At 38.1% G+C, this 16,253-nt stretch overlaps 1 long non-coding RNA gene across 1 annotated transcript; it reads left to right on the top strand.

The window, feature by feature from the left end:
• The first annotated feature begins 776 nt into the window (after nucleotides 1-776).
• Nucleotides 777-9,967, top strand: LOC107573268 (uncharacterized). The gene is made up of 3 exons (XR_001607478.1): nucleotides 777-909; nucleotides 5,435-5,474; nucleotides 9,956-9,967. It is a non-coding gene; the product is annotated as an uncharacterized lncRNA (long non-coding RNA).
• The last annotated feature ends 6,286 nt before the right edge of the window (nucleotides 9,968-16,253 follow it).

Below are 16,253 nucleotides of genomic sequence, written 5' to 3'. Positions count from 1 at the left end.
GTGACGGCCCTGACCTTGCCCCTTGGTATGAAGGAGAAGAAATGCTAGTCTTTGTCACTCTTGAAGTTGCCCATCCTGATCTAAAAGATAATTGAAAGTACCCCCACTTCCCCCAAACTACAGACCACTCAGTGAATCTCAAAAACTTCCACCACTGGTAATATGCTAACATCATTATTGTATTATAATGTCTTTCAGAACAGAAATATGGAAAAGTTGAAGGTGTACGAAACTCTCAGACAACAACTGGATAATGGTATGTAATGGGCTTTCTGAAATGAAATTATATTAGATACAGTGTATCACCACAAATACATGGTTAGGAAGCTTCGGCTAGTTTTATTCACTTCTGCTTTGCCTGATTTGTAGATGAGATTACTCAAAAGGGCTTTGATGCCAGAGTAAAGGATGTATTGCTTGAACGTGGTGCAGAAGGAACATCAGGTATTCTGTTTTTTATCTTTACAGATTGGCAAGACTTATATTCATTTAATTCATTATCTTCTATATACTTTGTTTTTCTCTTTAACATTCTAGAGACAACATGGAAAATTTAACATGATTTAACAAAACTTGGACCGACTTATTATTTCTCTTGTTCCAAGATAAAAAATGGCTCCCATGGAGTGGAAACCAAGAACTGCTAAAACAACAGGAAGATATCAAAAAATCATCCTTGAAGAGGCCCCACCACGGATAACTGTCACAGGCACTGATGTGTATGATGAGCTCCTAAAACTTGGCCAGGAGACATTTTGGTCAGACGAGAGAGAGAGGGGAGTGTGTTTACTCTCTGCCAAGCAGATGGGATGAGGTGGACGAAGGAACAGTTCCATCAGGAATTTGGATCCGTGGCAGAGATCCCAAACGTCTGGAAGCAAACATTTTACATTGGACGTAGATAAATGGGTATTGTAATGTTGAAATTACATGGCATGTGTGTGTTATATATTGGTTACTGTTGATAAAGCGCTAATTGTCGGAGATTTTAATATTCACGTTGATACTACAAATGATGCATTAGGACTTGCGTTTACTGACCTAATAAACTCTTTTGGAGTCAAGCAAAACCTCACCGGGCCCACTCATCGTTTTAATCATACACTAGATTTAATTATATCGCATGGAATTGATCTTACTGATATAGATATCGTACCTCAAAGCGATGATGTTACTGACCATTTCCTTGTATCGTGCATGCTGCGTATTACTGATATTAACTATATGGCTCTGCGTTATCGTCCGGGCAGGACTATTGTTCCAGCCACCAAAGACAGATTCACAAATAACCTGCCTGATTTATCTCAACTGCTACACATGAACTAGACGAAATAACGGAACCGCTTCGCTCCCCTCCGCGAGACGGAACGCGACGCTGTGATCATCGGAGACTCCATCGTCCGGCACGTCCGTGCTACGTTAGCTGAAGGTAAGGTGCACACTCACTGTTTCCCTGGTGCTCGTGTTCTCGATGTTTCTGCGCAGATACCCGCTATCCTGAAGGGTGACGAGAGCCCCGGAGCGGTCGTGCTTCACGCGGGGGCTAACGACACCAAGCTGCGGCAGACGGAGACGCTGAAGAGGGACTTCAGGAGCCTGATCGAGACGGTGCGCCGCACATCGCCCGCGACGACGATCATCGTGTCAGGACCGCTTCCCATGTATCGACGAGGACATGAAAAGTTCAGTAGGCTTTTTGCTTTAAATGAATGGTTATTGTCATGGTGTAAAGAACAGAAACTGCTCTTTGTTAATAATTGGAATCTTTTCTGGGAGCGTCCTAGGCTGTTTCGCGCTGATGGTCTGCATCCCAGCAGAGTCGGGGCGGAGCTCATGTCGGACAACATCTCCAGGACGCTGCGCTCCATGTGACTAGTAAGTCAAATCTCAAATAACTGCCCTGATGACTTGTGTTCTACCCGCTTAAATGATAGAAGTACTTGTGCTGTCCAATCTATAAAGACTGTGTCTGTTCCCCGAATAGTGAGGTCAAAATATAAATTTAATGCAGGATCTAGAAAAAATCTGATCGTGATTAAACCAGAACAATTTAAAATAAATGAACAAAAACCATTTTTAAAGTTTGGGCTCCTAAACATTAGATCACTCTCACCCAAAGCAGTTATTGTAAATGAAATGATCACAGATAATCGTTTTGATGTACTCTGCTTGACTGAAACCTGGCTAAAACCTAATGATTATATTGGTCTAAATGAGTCTACTCCACCAAGCTACTGTTATAAGCATGAGCCCCGTCAGACTGGTCGTGGTGGTGGTGTTGCAACAATATATAGTGATATTCTCAATGTTACTCAGAAGACAGGATACAGGTTTAACTCATTTGAAATACTAATGCTTAATGTTACACTGTCAGATATGCAAAAGAAATCTATCGTATCTCTTGCTCTGGCTACTGTGTATAGACCACCAGGGCCGTATACAGATTTCCTAAAAGAATTTGCAGATTTCCTCTCAGACCTATTGGTTACTGTTGATAAAGCGCTAATTGTCTGAGATTTTAATATTCACGTTGATAATACAAATTATGCATTAGGACTTGCGTTTACTGACCTAATAAACTCTTTTGGAGTCAAGCAAAATGTTACCGGGCCCACTCATCGTTTTAATCATACGCTAGATTTAATTATATCGCATGGAATTGATCTTACTGATATAGATATCGTACCTCAAAGCGATGATGTTACTGACCATTTCCTTGTATCGTGCATGCTGCGTATTACTGATATTAACTATATGGCTCCGCGTTATCGTCCGGGCAGAACTATTGTTCCAGCCACCAAAGACAGATTCACAAATAACCTGCCTGATTTATCTCAACTGCTCTGTGTACCAATAAGTACACATGAACTAGACGAAATGACTAGCAACATGGGCACTATCTTCTCTAATACATTAGAAGCTGTTGCCCCCATCAAATTGAAAAAGGTTAGAGAAAAACGTACTGCGCCATGGTACAACAGTAATACCCATTCTCTCAAGAAAAAAACTCGTAGTCTTGAGCGCAAATGGAGAAAAACTAACTTGGAAGTTTTTAGAATTGCGTGGAAAAACAGTATGTCCAGCTATAGACAGGCTCTAAAAGCTGCCAGGGCCGAGCATATCCACAAACTCATAGAAAATAACCAAAACAATCCTAGGTTTTTATTTAGCACAGTGGCTAGATTAACAAATAACCAGACGCCACCCGATCTCAATATTCCCTCACAGTTTAATAGTAATGACTTTATGAATTTCTTCACTGATAAAATAGATAACATCAGAAATACAATAACAAATGTAGATTCTACAGCGTATAATACTTTAGCTTCATTCATCGCACCAAAAGATAAACTGCAGTGCTTTACAGCTATAGGACAGGAAGAGCTAATTAAACTTATTACTGCATCTAAACCAACAACATGCCTGTTAGATCCTGTACCCACTAAATTACTGAAAGAGTTGTTACCTGTAGCAGAAGAACCGCTTCTCAATATTATTAACTCGTCGTTGTCTTTAGGTCACGTCCCAAAACCATTCAAGCTGGCGGTTATTAAGCCTCTTATTAAGAAACCACAACTAGATCCTAGTGAACTGGCTAATTACAGACCCATCTCAAATCTTCCTTTTATGTCTAAAATTTTAGAAAAAGTTGTGTCTGCTCAATTGTGCTCCTTCCTGCAAAAAAATTATCTCTATGAAGAATTTCAGTCAGGTTTCAGGCCCCACCATAGCACAGAAACTGCACTTGTTAAAATTACAAATGACTTGCTTCTTGCGTCAGACCAAGGCTGTGTCTCATTGCTAGTTTTACTTGATCTTAGTGCTGCATTCGATACTATAGATCATGACATACTGATAGATCGATTACAAAACTATACAGGTATTCAAGGGCAGGCTTTAAGATGGTTTAGATCCTACCTGTCCGATCGCTACCACATTGTTCATTTAAATGGGGAGTCATCTCAATTATCACCAGTAAAATATGGAGTGCCACAAGGATCTGTCCTAGGTCCTCTGCTATTTTCGATATACATGTTGCCACTTGGTAATATTATTAGGAAATACGGGATTAGTTTCCACTGTTATGCCGATGATACTCAACTATATATCTCAACAAGACCAGATGAAACTTCTAAATTATCTAAGCTAACGGAGTGTGTTAAAAATGTAAAAGAATGGATGACCAATAATTTTCTCCTATTAAATTTGGATAAGACAGAGATATTACTTATTGGACCAAAAGACAGTACGCCGAATCTCGTGGATTACAATTTGCAACTAGATGGATGTACGGTTACTTCCTCTACAGTCAAACATCTGGGTGTTATATTAGATAGCAACTTGTCTTTTGAAAATCATATTTCCCATGTTACAAAAACGGCATTCTTCCATCTTAGAAACATTGCCAAGTTACGAAACATGATACCTGTTTCTGATGCAGAAAAGCTAGTTCATGCATTCATGACCTCTAGACTGGACTATTGTAATGCACTGCTAGGTGGTTGTCCTGCATCTTCAATAAACAAGCTACAGATAGTCCAAAATGCAGTGGCTAGAGTCCTTACCAGGTCAAGAAAATATGATCATATTACCCCAATTTTACAGTCTCTGCACTGGCTACCTGTTAAGTTCCGTATCAGTTACAAAATATTATTACTTGCCTATAAGGCCCTTAATGGGTTAGCTCCTGCGTACCTAACTAGTCTTCTAGCACGCTACAATCCATCACGCTCCCTAAGGTCGCAAAACTCTGGACTTTTGGTAGAACCTAGGATAGCAAAGTCCACTAAGAGCTTTTGAGCTTTTTCGCATTTGGCTCCCAAACTCTGGAATAGCCTTCCTGATACCGTTCGGGGTTCAGACACACTTTAAATCTAGCAGTTATATCTGATCAAATGTACATTATTATTCTTTAGCTTGGGTTAAACAAATCAATTCTGCTTGGTTAGAACAGCAGCTACGCTAATTATGTCTCTATTTGTTTATCTGTTTTTGCCGTAACTATAGGATTTACACAAGCTTCAGTCTGGATCCAGAACACCTGAGAAGAGCTGATGCAACTCCTCAGAGGACCTCAGATGATGCCAACCCTGAAACAACTTACACAACTACCAACTTTTGCTTTAAGTTTGATTGCATCATATAATAATTGCTGTAAATAGTGTTCATCGTCTGTTTGATTACATCTTTAATTAATTTTTCCGTACATTTCTGCCATATGTACATTAACTGACAGTCACCACTGATAAGCTACCACTAAATATTGTAGAAACAATATTATAATATTGTAATTAAATAAAACTTCATTTGCTGTAAAGTTGCTTTGCAACGATTTGTATCGTGAAAAGCGCTATACAAATAAACTTGAATTGAATTGAATTATATAAACTTGCTCTTGTGCTAATACAGTACCAATTGCATGTTGTATCTACAGATGTCATTTGCCTTGATGAAAACAGCTCAACATCACATATGTTCCATACGTTTTGATAACACATTTTAAGTCCTGTGTATGTTTTGTAATACATAACAGTTGCTCATTAATTATATTGTTTAGTATGTGTTATATTATAATATTGTAATTAAATAAAACTTCATTTGCTGTAAAGTTGCTTTGCAACGATTTGTATCGTGAAAAGCGCTATACAAATAAACTTGAATTGAATTGAATTATATAAACTTGCTCTTGTGCTAATACAGTACCAATTGCATGTTGTATCTACAGATGTCATTTGCCTTGATGAAAACAGCTCAACATCACATATGTTCCATACGTTTTGATAACACATTTTAAGTCCTATGTATGTTTTGTAATACATAACAGTTGCTCATTAATTATATTGTTTACTATGTGTTCCATTTATTTATGTATCACTCCCTTCTTTTCTCAGGAATTGGTGAAAGTGAAGTGGACTCCTCTATGGTAACTTCAGTTACTATACTTATATTTTTAAATAAAGTCTTACTAAAATATTACTGTTGAATATTTAGATGTTTAGATAACACTGATGATCTTGATGGTTGTTTGTAGGATTTCCAACCAAAGAGATCCAGAATTTTAGGAAGATGTACAGTCCAAAGTGTAGTGAGGGGCTTAGGTTCAGGCCAGCATGCTGAGAGATCAGAACGCGCTGATCAAGTTCCAGGTTCAGAAAGATCACTTTACATACATACATTTATTCATTCAGACAGACAGACAGACCAAAATGACATGCTGATCCAAATTCAGACTCATCAGTTTCAGTGAGATCCACTAGTGCTGATAAATCATTAAAGGGTTAGTTCACCCGAAATTACAGATTACAGTAACCATGGATGTCCAGCTCCAAAAAAGAGCACTCTCAAAAGCCATGTAATAGGTTTTAATGTGGAAGAGAAACTAGATCAATAAGAATCTTGGTCAATTGTTATTTTCCATTTTGAATATTCAAAAAGGTTCTTATTTCATTAAAACACAAAGATAATCAACAACATGCTTTTTGACTATGAAGAAAGCTTCAATAAATGTCAAGATTTTAAGAATAATGAAAATTAGTGCATTTATCACAAAAAAACTATTATATTACATTACTATGCCATTCCTTAATGATGTGTTTAATTTAGTTACAATGTTTATTCTTAAGGTTTGTAAACCTCTAAAGTAAACAGTAATGTTAAATTGTCATGTATTTCCGTTATATGCATAAATCATGCATTTCATTAGGTTAGTTTAGGTTAGTAGTTAGGACCTCTGTCAAGACAGTTTACATAAATTTAAGTAATGTACACAGCAACATAAAACTTTGAAAAGGATTGCGGTCTGTGAGCTCATGATTTACTTAACTTAATCAGTCCACTGTTGTACTGTAACCGTTACTCCTGGTCAAAAACTTCCATAATTGTATAGTTTATATGTGGGATTACTTATTTACCACTAAGTGTAATGGTGAAAAACATTAATATTTATCAATGCATAAAATGTAGTATTGCATAAAAACTAGTGCCTGTGACTGAACCCAGAATACTTTAAATATACTTCATAAATTGTGTGTATGTCTACTTTTTGTCCTTCTGGAGCTTGACATCTGTGGTCATAATGAACTGCCTTTGTGTAGAAAATGTTATAAACATTGTTACTTTTTCCCTTTTGTGTTGTCAAACTCATGGTAACAGACATGCAACAGTTTGTGTAGTGCGAGAGTCAATGTAACAAAAGGGTGACCTCTGGTGGCGATCAAACGGAAGATTCGTGACAGTATGGACTCGCTTGTATTCTACAGGCACACACTCCCGATGGTAGCTGCCAATGTTAATATGGTGGAACAGGCCACTGCTTATTACAGACCTTCGACGAGGCTACATTTCAGAATTAACGATATTAGGAATTTGTATTTTTTATATCTGGCTATGCCACACCACCATTTACCCACCCATTGCATTCCCTGAGCAAGTCAGCAAAGGATCAGCACTTGTTAAAACAAATTGTGGTTATCACAAACAGTATGGGCATAAGCAAGAAAACAAAAAAACGTGGGGTTAATGAATCAACCTTAATTCAATCGCAATAAAAATGCATGTACTTTACACCTATTAGTATATGTACTGCTGCACTTGTGTGATGTTGTGATCTTGATGTATTTGAAATAATATGTTTAAGCTTTATTTGGTATATGAGAAATTTTCTTTCTCCAAACCCACTGCTGTCTTCACAGCTTATCTCAGTTGCAAAAAGAAAAAGTCAGGTATGTAAATAATGTTTGTAGGGTAATTATTGGTGGTTCTGGTAACTTATGTATTACCATAGCTCATTAGTCAAGCAGATTCTCTTAAGGAATTGAACTAATTAAACTGAATTTAAAGGAGACCTATTATGCTCGTTTCCCGTTTGATATTTTAATTCTGATACTCCACTAGAGTAAATTTTGCATGATCCATAGTCATGAAAAATCCTTGTTTATCTTAAACTGGGCACTCAGTTCATCATTTGTCAGAAACAAGTCGTTTTAGATTGAGCCTTCTAGAAGCCTACTATGGTTACTATTAGGGATGCACCGATACCGATACTGGTCTCCTGTACTCGTACTCGTTAAAATGCCCCGATACCAAACGCCGATACCACACAGCATGTGATAAGTGCCATATTCAGACAAAGAAACACCCACAACAGACAGCAGAAAGGAGTTAAGGATGTCTACTACAAAGTATATGTATGCACTAAATATAATGTTAAACATTCAGTATTAATGCCTGTATAGCTGAAGTGAGTGAGCTGATAAACAAAGCATGCTGAGTGGATTGAGCACGCGGCGGCGCACATGCGCGAGCTTGTCGAGTTAACATACCTTTCTCACACACATCACAGGAAAGTTTGTAGTTCAGGCGGATATGTCAAAAACAAGTAAGTAAAACAATGCACAAGTTACTTAACGGTAGGGAGAGAGAGAGAGAGAGAGAGAGAGAGCGCAATTCTGTTGTGTGATCTTTGATGTTCCCTCACTTAGCACGCGCATCATTTGGATTAAAACTAAATTGTAAAAATAAGACCATTTATAAGGGCATTCACTATAAACATCATTTATTTTCAACCTTAGGCATACATGACTTTCTGGTGAAAGTGAATCTAGCAGCTTGTGTGAAATGCGCTCGGCTGTACTATTCTGCATCAGTACAAATACGTGCAGGCGTTGCGTGTTTTGCTTGCTTATTTCTTAATTAAACAAACAGACTTACTGGGTGAGCAGGGTAGGCTAAGACAGCTGTCATATCATACCCTGCCATGCCCAGCTGATGCAAAGAATAGAATTTATATCTACACAGAAGAAAGCCCTGTCTAGACTCTGCCCCGGTATGAGTTGTGTCGAGCTATTCATTAGCCTGTTTGTTTGATGAAAAAAGATTAAATGTAGTTGCAATAAATGTGTTAAGAATCCATACAACTGCAGCAGCTGAGGACTATTATTCTGCTGCATGATACTGCAGAAGAACTGATGACGGCACGGATTGATCTTCGGCTGACCAATCAGCAGAAAGGGGTGTTTAATTCCCGCCCACATGTAGAAATCGAATATTCAAGCTGTTTATTCATTTTTCCACCCATGAAAATTTACGAAAATGTAAGCTGAATTCTTGTTTTTCGTTTTTTTTGGGATAAAAACGAAAAAACAAAAAAGGAGCCGTTTTCTAATTTTTCTACTTTCAATATTAAATAAAAAAACGAATGATCGAATGATACACGGATTGTTTCAGATGAAAAAAACGCGACTTCTATTTCTGAAAATATCACAGTTAGGAGATTTATAACGAGTGGTTCCCTGCATTATTACAGCAAAGCGTGTGATTACAGTACTGAGCCGCTGCAATGGAGCAGCTATTACAGTAAAGATTATGTACCATAGAGCAAAAAAATGAACAGTGAAAGTAACAAAAACTTGTAAAATACATTTTAATGGGCATAATTAAGTGTGAAAATAACTGAAGGATATACAGTCAAACCAAACATGATTCAGAGACCAGGTATCATTTTTGATATTTTTTTTACTAGGGGGTGCAGGACACTATAGTTCATTTATGTAAGTGAGGATAGCAAAATAAAGTAAACTGTGACAAATAATACCCAAAAATTCTTCATACAGTGGACTACCAGTAAAATTGATACAAATTTGGGTCCAAAAATTATTCATACCGGTTGCCCGACAAAGTATTGATAGTTGTGTAAATACTGTCACACTAACAGCTGTCTGAATATTTTTTGGTTTATTGTAATCCATTACATAAGTGAAGTGAAGTGACGTGACATGTGGCCAAGTATGACCCATACTCGGAATTAGTGCTCTGCATTTACCCATCCAAAGTGCACACACACAGCAGTGAACACACACAAACCGTGAACACACACCCGGAGCAGTGGGCAGCCATTTTATGCTGCGGCGCCCGGGGAGCAGTTGGGGGTTCGGTGCCTTGCTCAAGGGCACCTCAGTCGTGGTATTGAAGGTGGGAGAGAGCGCTGTACATTCACTCCCCCCACCTACAATCCCTGCCGGTACGAGACTCAAACCCACAACCTTTGGGTTATGAGTCCGACTCTCTAACCATTAGGCCACGACTTCCCCACATACCTTTCTATCAAAGTTATCTGACATTATCAAGCTGAATTTGTACTGACTCAGTTTAACTCTTGAGTTTTTGTCATAACCATTTTCTAAACTATAGTGAATAAACTGTGATAATGTGAGAAATGTTGAAGGTGACTGAATAAATTTTGGTTTGACTATCTATTTGATAAATGAAGTTAACCAACTAACATTGTACATACCCTTTTGGTTTCTGTACCCTATATTTAAAAAATTGACAAATGCAATAAAAATATCGTTATCGTTACTCTGTATCGGCAAGAACCAAAAATAAAAGTATCGGTATCAGGCGAGTACTGAAAAAAGTGGTATCGGTGCATCCCTGGTTACTATTCTAATGAGCCTGCATGTAATGTAAAATGTGGAGCCAAATATAAACAGTGTATTTGCGCACACATTTACTATAAGAGAGAGTATGGCCTTTTCTCATATTTTGGGGGTCTCTAGATGCACCTGGGACACATACAGTCATGGACAAAAATATTGGCACACCTGCATTTCTGTCAGATAATAAATGCACTACTTCTCCCAGAAACTTGTTGCAATTACAAATTGTTTGCATTGGAACAACACAAAAAAGCAGAGAAAAAGCCAAATCTGAGATATTCTACACAAATCTCCAAAACTGTACTGGACAAAATTGACACCCTCAACTTAATATTTGGTAGCACATCCTTTGGAAACAATAACTGAAATCAATCGCTTTCTGTAACCATCAGTGGGTTTCTTACAGCTCTCCCCTGTAATTTTGGACCACTCTTCTCTTGCCAACTGCTCTAGGTCTTTCAGATTTGAAGGGTTTCTTCTCAAGATCTCTAGACAGGTGCTCTATGGGATTTTGATCTGGACTCATTTCTGGCCACTTAAACCTTCCAGTGCTTTGTCTTAAAGTATGTTTCAAAAAGCACCAGAAAATGGTTTGAGTCATTGCCCTGCTTTAAGACCCATTACCTCTTACGGAGACCCAGCTTTCTGACACTGGGCCCTACATTGCGACACAGATTTATTTGGTAGTTTTCAGATTTCATGCCATGCACACAGTCAAGACATCCAGTGTCTGAGGCAGCAAAGCAACCCCAAAATATGAAGTGAAGTGTGGCCAAATATGGTGCTCCATACTCAGAATTTGTGCTCTGCATTTAACCCATCCAAGTGCACTCACACAGTAGTGAACACACACACGGAGCAGTGGGCAGCCATATTGCGGAGAAGTTGGGGGTTTGGTGCCTTGCTCAAGGGTTTCACCTCAGTCGGGGTACTGAGGGTGGAAGAGAGTGCTGGTTATTCACTCCCCCCACCTAAAATCCCTGCCGGACCTGAGACTTAAACCCGCAACCTTCGGGTTACAAGTCCAACTCTCTAACCATTAGGCCACGACTGCATGGCTATTAGTGAACCTCCACCATGTTTGACTGAGGGACAGTGTTCTTTTCTTTTGAAGGCCTCATTTCATTTTCTGAAGACAGTTATTTTTGGTATAGCACATTATTGTACTGTTTTAGTCTTATTTGTCCACAGGACATTCTCCCAGAAGGGCTTTGGCTTCCTCAGGTACATTTTGGCAAACTCCAATCTGGATTTTTGTTTCTGTGTCAGCAGCGGGGTCCTTCTGGGTCTCCTACCATAGCGTCCCTTTTCATTCAGATAGCGATGGATAGTGCAAGCTGTCACTGCTGTACCCTGTTCCTGCAGGTCAGCTTCAATTTGTTTGGAAGTTGACTGAGGTTCTTTATCCACTCTTTGATCAATCCTTCATTGCAATCTTTCATCAATTTTTCTCATACGTCCACATCCAGGGATATTAGCTACAGTGCTATGGGCTGTAAACTTCTTGACAGTGTTGTGCACAGTGGAAACAGGAACATTAAGATGTCTGGAGATGTACTTGTATCCTTGAAACTGTTCATGCTTTTCCACCATTTTTGTTCTCAAATCCTCAGACAATATTTCACTTTTCTTTCTTTTCTCCATACTCAGTGTGGTACACATAGACACACAACAGAAATGTTGCACATTTTCCCACATTTTAACCGGTTGCAAGTGTGATTTCTATATTGCCAGTCCCTATGCATTGCTACAGGTAGTTTAATTACAAATTAAAGGAGTATCACATGCTTAGAATACAATTATTTGCCAATATTTTAGTCCAGTACATTTTCTGTGCAGAATGTCTCAGATTTGGCTTTTTTCTCTGCTTTTTTGTGTTGTTCCAACGCAAACAATTTGTAATAGCAACACGTTTCTGGGAGAAGTAGTGCATGTATTCTCAGTTGTGAGCTGTGGCTCAGCAGTAGTATGGTTATTCAAGCAAGCATATCACATGGGAACTGAGAGTAGTTCGGTTCCATGGTACAAGTTAAACCTGCTTCAATTTGTAATTAGTGATAAACAACACTTGTCATCCTTGCAGGTCTGGTCACTACTGAAAGTCTGCAGAGTTGTGTGTATTTTGTTCCTACTCTAAGAAATATGTGAAACATGTTTTTGATGTTCACAGATTGCTCCTACCACACTCGCCTAGAGGCTTTCCCCATCAGGAGTGTAGTAAGAGAAAGAGTGAGAAAGGTTAGACAGTCATAAAAGAAATGTATAGTGTAGACCGTATGCAAAGTGTAGTCCTTCCACAAGAGTCCTTCCATTGTGTTCATCAGGAGCTGAGTTCCACATTCATCCAGATCTCTGCGTTGCTATTCACTCCTTCACCACCACCAATGTCTAGACTCCATGGGGGGATATTCCTTTTCATATCATGCATTTCCCTTCTACTTTTCAAATAATGGCATCTCCATGTGGTCTTATTGCCAAAGACTAAGGAGTTTCAACTTATGCACCTTGTCAAATTAGTTTGATCGTTCTTTAAGATTGCAGTCAATAATTAAGCAATAAATAAATAAGCATCTGGTGTTTTTTCACTTGTATGTATAAACACTTGCAAAAGATTATAATTTTTCCATACATATTAATAAAAAACATGACAGTGATAGGGTTGAGAAAAAAGTAGGCAAAAGAAACCACCTACACTGAGCATATTTATGTGAGGAATTTGTTTAACTTCACATCAAATTGATTTACTAGTTGTTTTGAGTGGATTATTTTGAAATGACAATTTGGGGTAGCATATAAATTAATTATAAAGATACTTATCTGGATCACCATGGTTCTAGATACTAGAATTGACTGAACAGTTTTTGTCACTAAAAGACAACTATTGATTTATTGTGAAGGTCTGGGGAGTAGGCTACGCACATTTTGGAAGTTTTCATTACTGGGGTTCCTACTTATTGCTCCTAATACTTGCATATGTATAAGCACAGAGGCAGTTTATTACATTCCTGAGGGGGCTAATTAAACATATTCAGGCCATAATTACAAAAAAAGATTGCACAACTCGAAATAATTTCTGCAGTAACTACCCCAGATGAACTGATATCCTGAAGATTTTTTCATAATATCCTGACGATTATCTTAATAATATGTTTCGGCTGTAGGAGACTGTTGATATATTTAGTAAAGATACATTTTCATAACCCCATTCCCACTGAAAACTGGAAGAACTACAAATATGGTGGCTGATATGTACGCTTCGTAAGAGGTTTTATCGCGCGTCTCTACTGGGACTTGTAGTTGATAAATATATTGGAGACGGCCCTGACTTGGTTGTTCTACAATAATGGTTAAATATCTCCAATGAACAGACATCCTGTGTTTTTTTTTCATCTTGATCATCTAAATGCAGTATAATGTATGTTTCAGCTGTAGGAGATTGTCGACATGTATAGTGAAGATACATTTTTATAACCCTAACCCTAACCTACTCTGGAAACTGATAGAACTTCAACTATGCACGCTGATTTGTACGCTTAGTAACAAGTTCAGGGGTGCGTCTCTACTGGGAATTGTAGTTTTTAAATACATTGTTATATTCCCCATAATTAGAAGACGGCCATATCAAATTGCAGGTACTCCTAGGGGTTTTAGGGGGTGGGAAAGACATTGGTGTTATCAGATTTTAAAAGTGTAATTGTTAAATGGGAGAAAATTGCTTTTGGGCTATTTTTGACAGCACCCCCAGTTGGTGCCCAATAATGACTATGCTCACATGATAGCTGGGGTCCAGAGGTCTCTAGAACAGTTGGTCCCATGTCTGTAGACCTTCTTGTTGCTGGATTATAAACCTTCAAACATGGTCAGAGTTTGAGGTTCAAAGGTCAGTATTTAGAAAGCAGGAGCCATGTAGAATCTTCATACTAACATATGTTACTCTGCAGGCCAAGACCAAGACATTTCCAATGATATATTTGGTTTAGCTCTACGATAAAGTTCTAATTTTCTAATTTCATTTACACAAGCTGCTCCAGCCCTGGTTTCAGAGAGCACTTTGAAGGCCCAGTATATAAAAGTAAGCCTTTTGTTTGTTTTTCCTTTTTATGTGGAAATAGTGACCAAAATGAGTCACCTTCAGAGTTTATACAATGACAGAATCTGTTTTATTAGCCAATGTCTTTGGTTTAGTCCTACGACAATGTTTTAATGGACATGACTTTGCCCAGGCATACCTTCACAGAACCCTTTGTCAAAAATAACTTGAGGTAAAATTGGACATGGCCAAATTTTTTAAATTATTTTCATGATGGCAAGATCTATGTTTACAGCCTCAACACAAGTACTGCAGGTCTTCCTCCGCGTGTGGTGCGAGAGTCAATGAAAAGGAAAGTTCATGGACCGGATTCGTGACACCTATAGTAATGCACTTTTATTTTAATTCAAAAAGGTGATTAATTTTGCTCACTATTTCTGCTAGTTCATTAAAAGGATAAACCCCTTAAGGTGAACCATCTAGTTTTCATGGGGGTCCTTAACAAATATGCAGAAACTTATGAGGGGCCGTATAAGCCATAATTATTTAAAAGCCTCTTACAAACACTAGTGAAACGAAAAACATTCATCAACCTTAGTGAAATTCATTCATACACAACTGAAAACCTCTTACAGACACGAGTGAAAACATTCATCAACCTCAGTGAAATTCATTCTTACACATAACTGAATTACCTCTTACACACACACGAGTGAAAACATTCATCAACCTTAGTGAAATTCATTCATACACAGCTGAAATGAGAGAAGATTTCAGTAGTTGATGAGAGCTAATTTCACTTGAAACGGAAGCCATGTCCACATTTCCGTTTAATTTGGCGCCGGCGCGTGTCTCACAAAATGGTTTGGCAATGGCAGATATTCGAAACGAGTTGTCTGAGGCTATTAATATTTTAAACAATATTTTACAATCACCAAAGACGATTCCTTCCCTCACATCAATATTGAATGCTCAGCGAAGTACCGTTAATGTTTCCGCAAATAACGAAGGCGTGGAAGATGAGATCAGAAATGCATTTCGTCCAGCCGCTTTCAGACTCGCCAAAGCTTCGGAGCCTGGCATGAATCAAAAAGAAATAAAAAGAGGTGAGTACATTAAAGTATTCTTAAACATTTGATTAACGTTATATGATTATATGTATGATTATACAGACAGACAAACTAAATAATTAAATTTCACTTCAAATAATATTTTTCCAAAGCTGCTTTTGTCATTTTATATAGTTTTTTATCACGCTGATGTAAGTACAGTTGTTCGTTTTTAAATAAGTTTGGTTTTAGTTAGTTATGTGATGCTTTAAAAACGGGAGTATGACGTCATGGTAGACAGCTTCTCTGAGCGGACTGACTCTGGTCCCAAATCAACGCAATATTGCCTCACCCTATTGGGACATTGGCATTAACATTAAGATATAACCATTTGTGAGTTTAAGCTTATTTACAAAGGTTATATGTGTGTGTGTGTGTGTGTTTTACAGTGCTGCCAAAGTCTGGCTGTTTTGCATAGTTGATTTTACTTGTATGCATTTTCAAACGTCAGTGCTGTTCATCATAGACTTGAGAACAGAATAAGAATTCATTGCCATTCAATTCATCTTTTTAAGGCCTAGAAGACAATTTTACCAGTCTTTTAACAAGGATGTAATTCTGCTGCCTTCACCAACATGGGACAAGACATGCAAGCAGTCCACGAAGAGAATGTTGTATCAGAAAGGACACATCCTTAGTGCTTTTGAGTTTCAAAAAGAATGGGATTACAGCACTGCT

The sequence above is a fragment of the Sinocyclocheilus grahami genome, unplaced genomic scaffold (genome assembly GCF_001515645.1).
Source record: "Sinocyclocheilus grahami isolate Dianchi unplaced genomic scaffold, SAMN03320097.WGS_v1.1 scaffold1908.1, whole genome shotgun sequence".
Taxonomy (NCBI): domain Eukaryota; kingdom Metazoa; phylum Chordata; class Actinopteri; order Cypriniformes; family Cyprinidae; genus Sinocyclocheilus; species Sinocyclocheilus grahami.
Note: the sequence above shows the minus strand (reverse complement) of the source record. Positions and strands in the feature narration are given on the sequence as shown.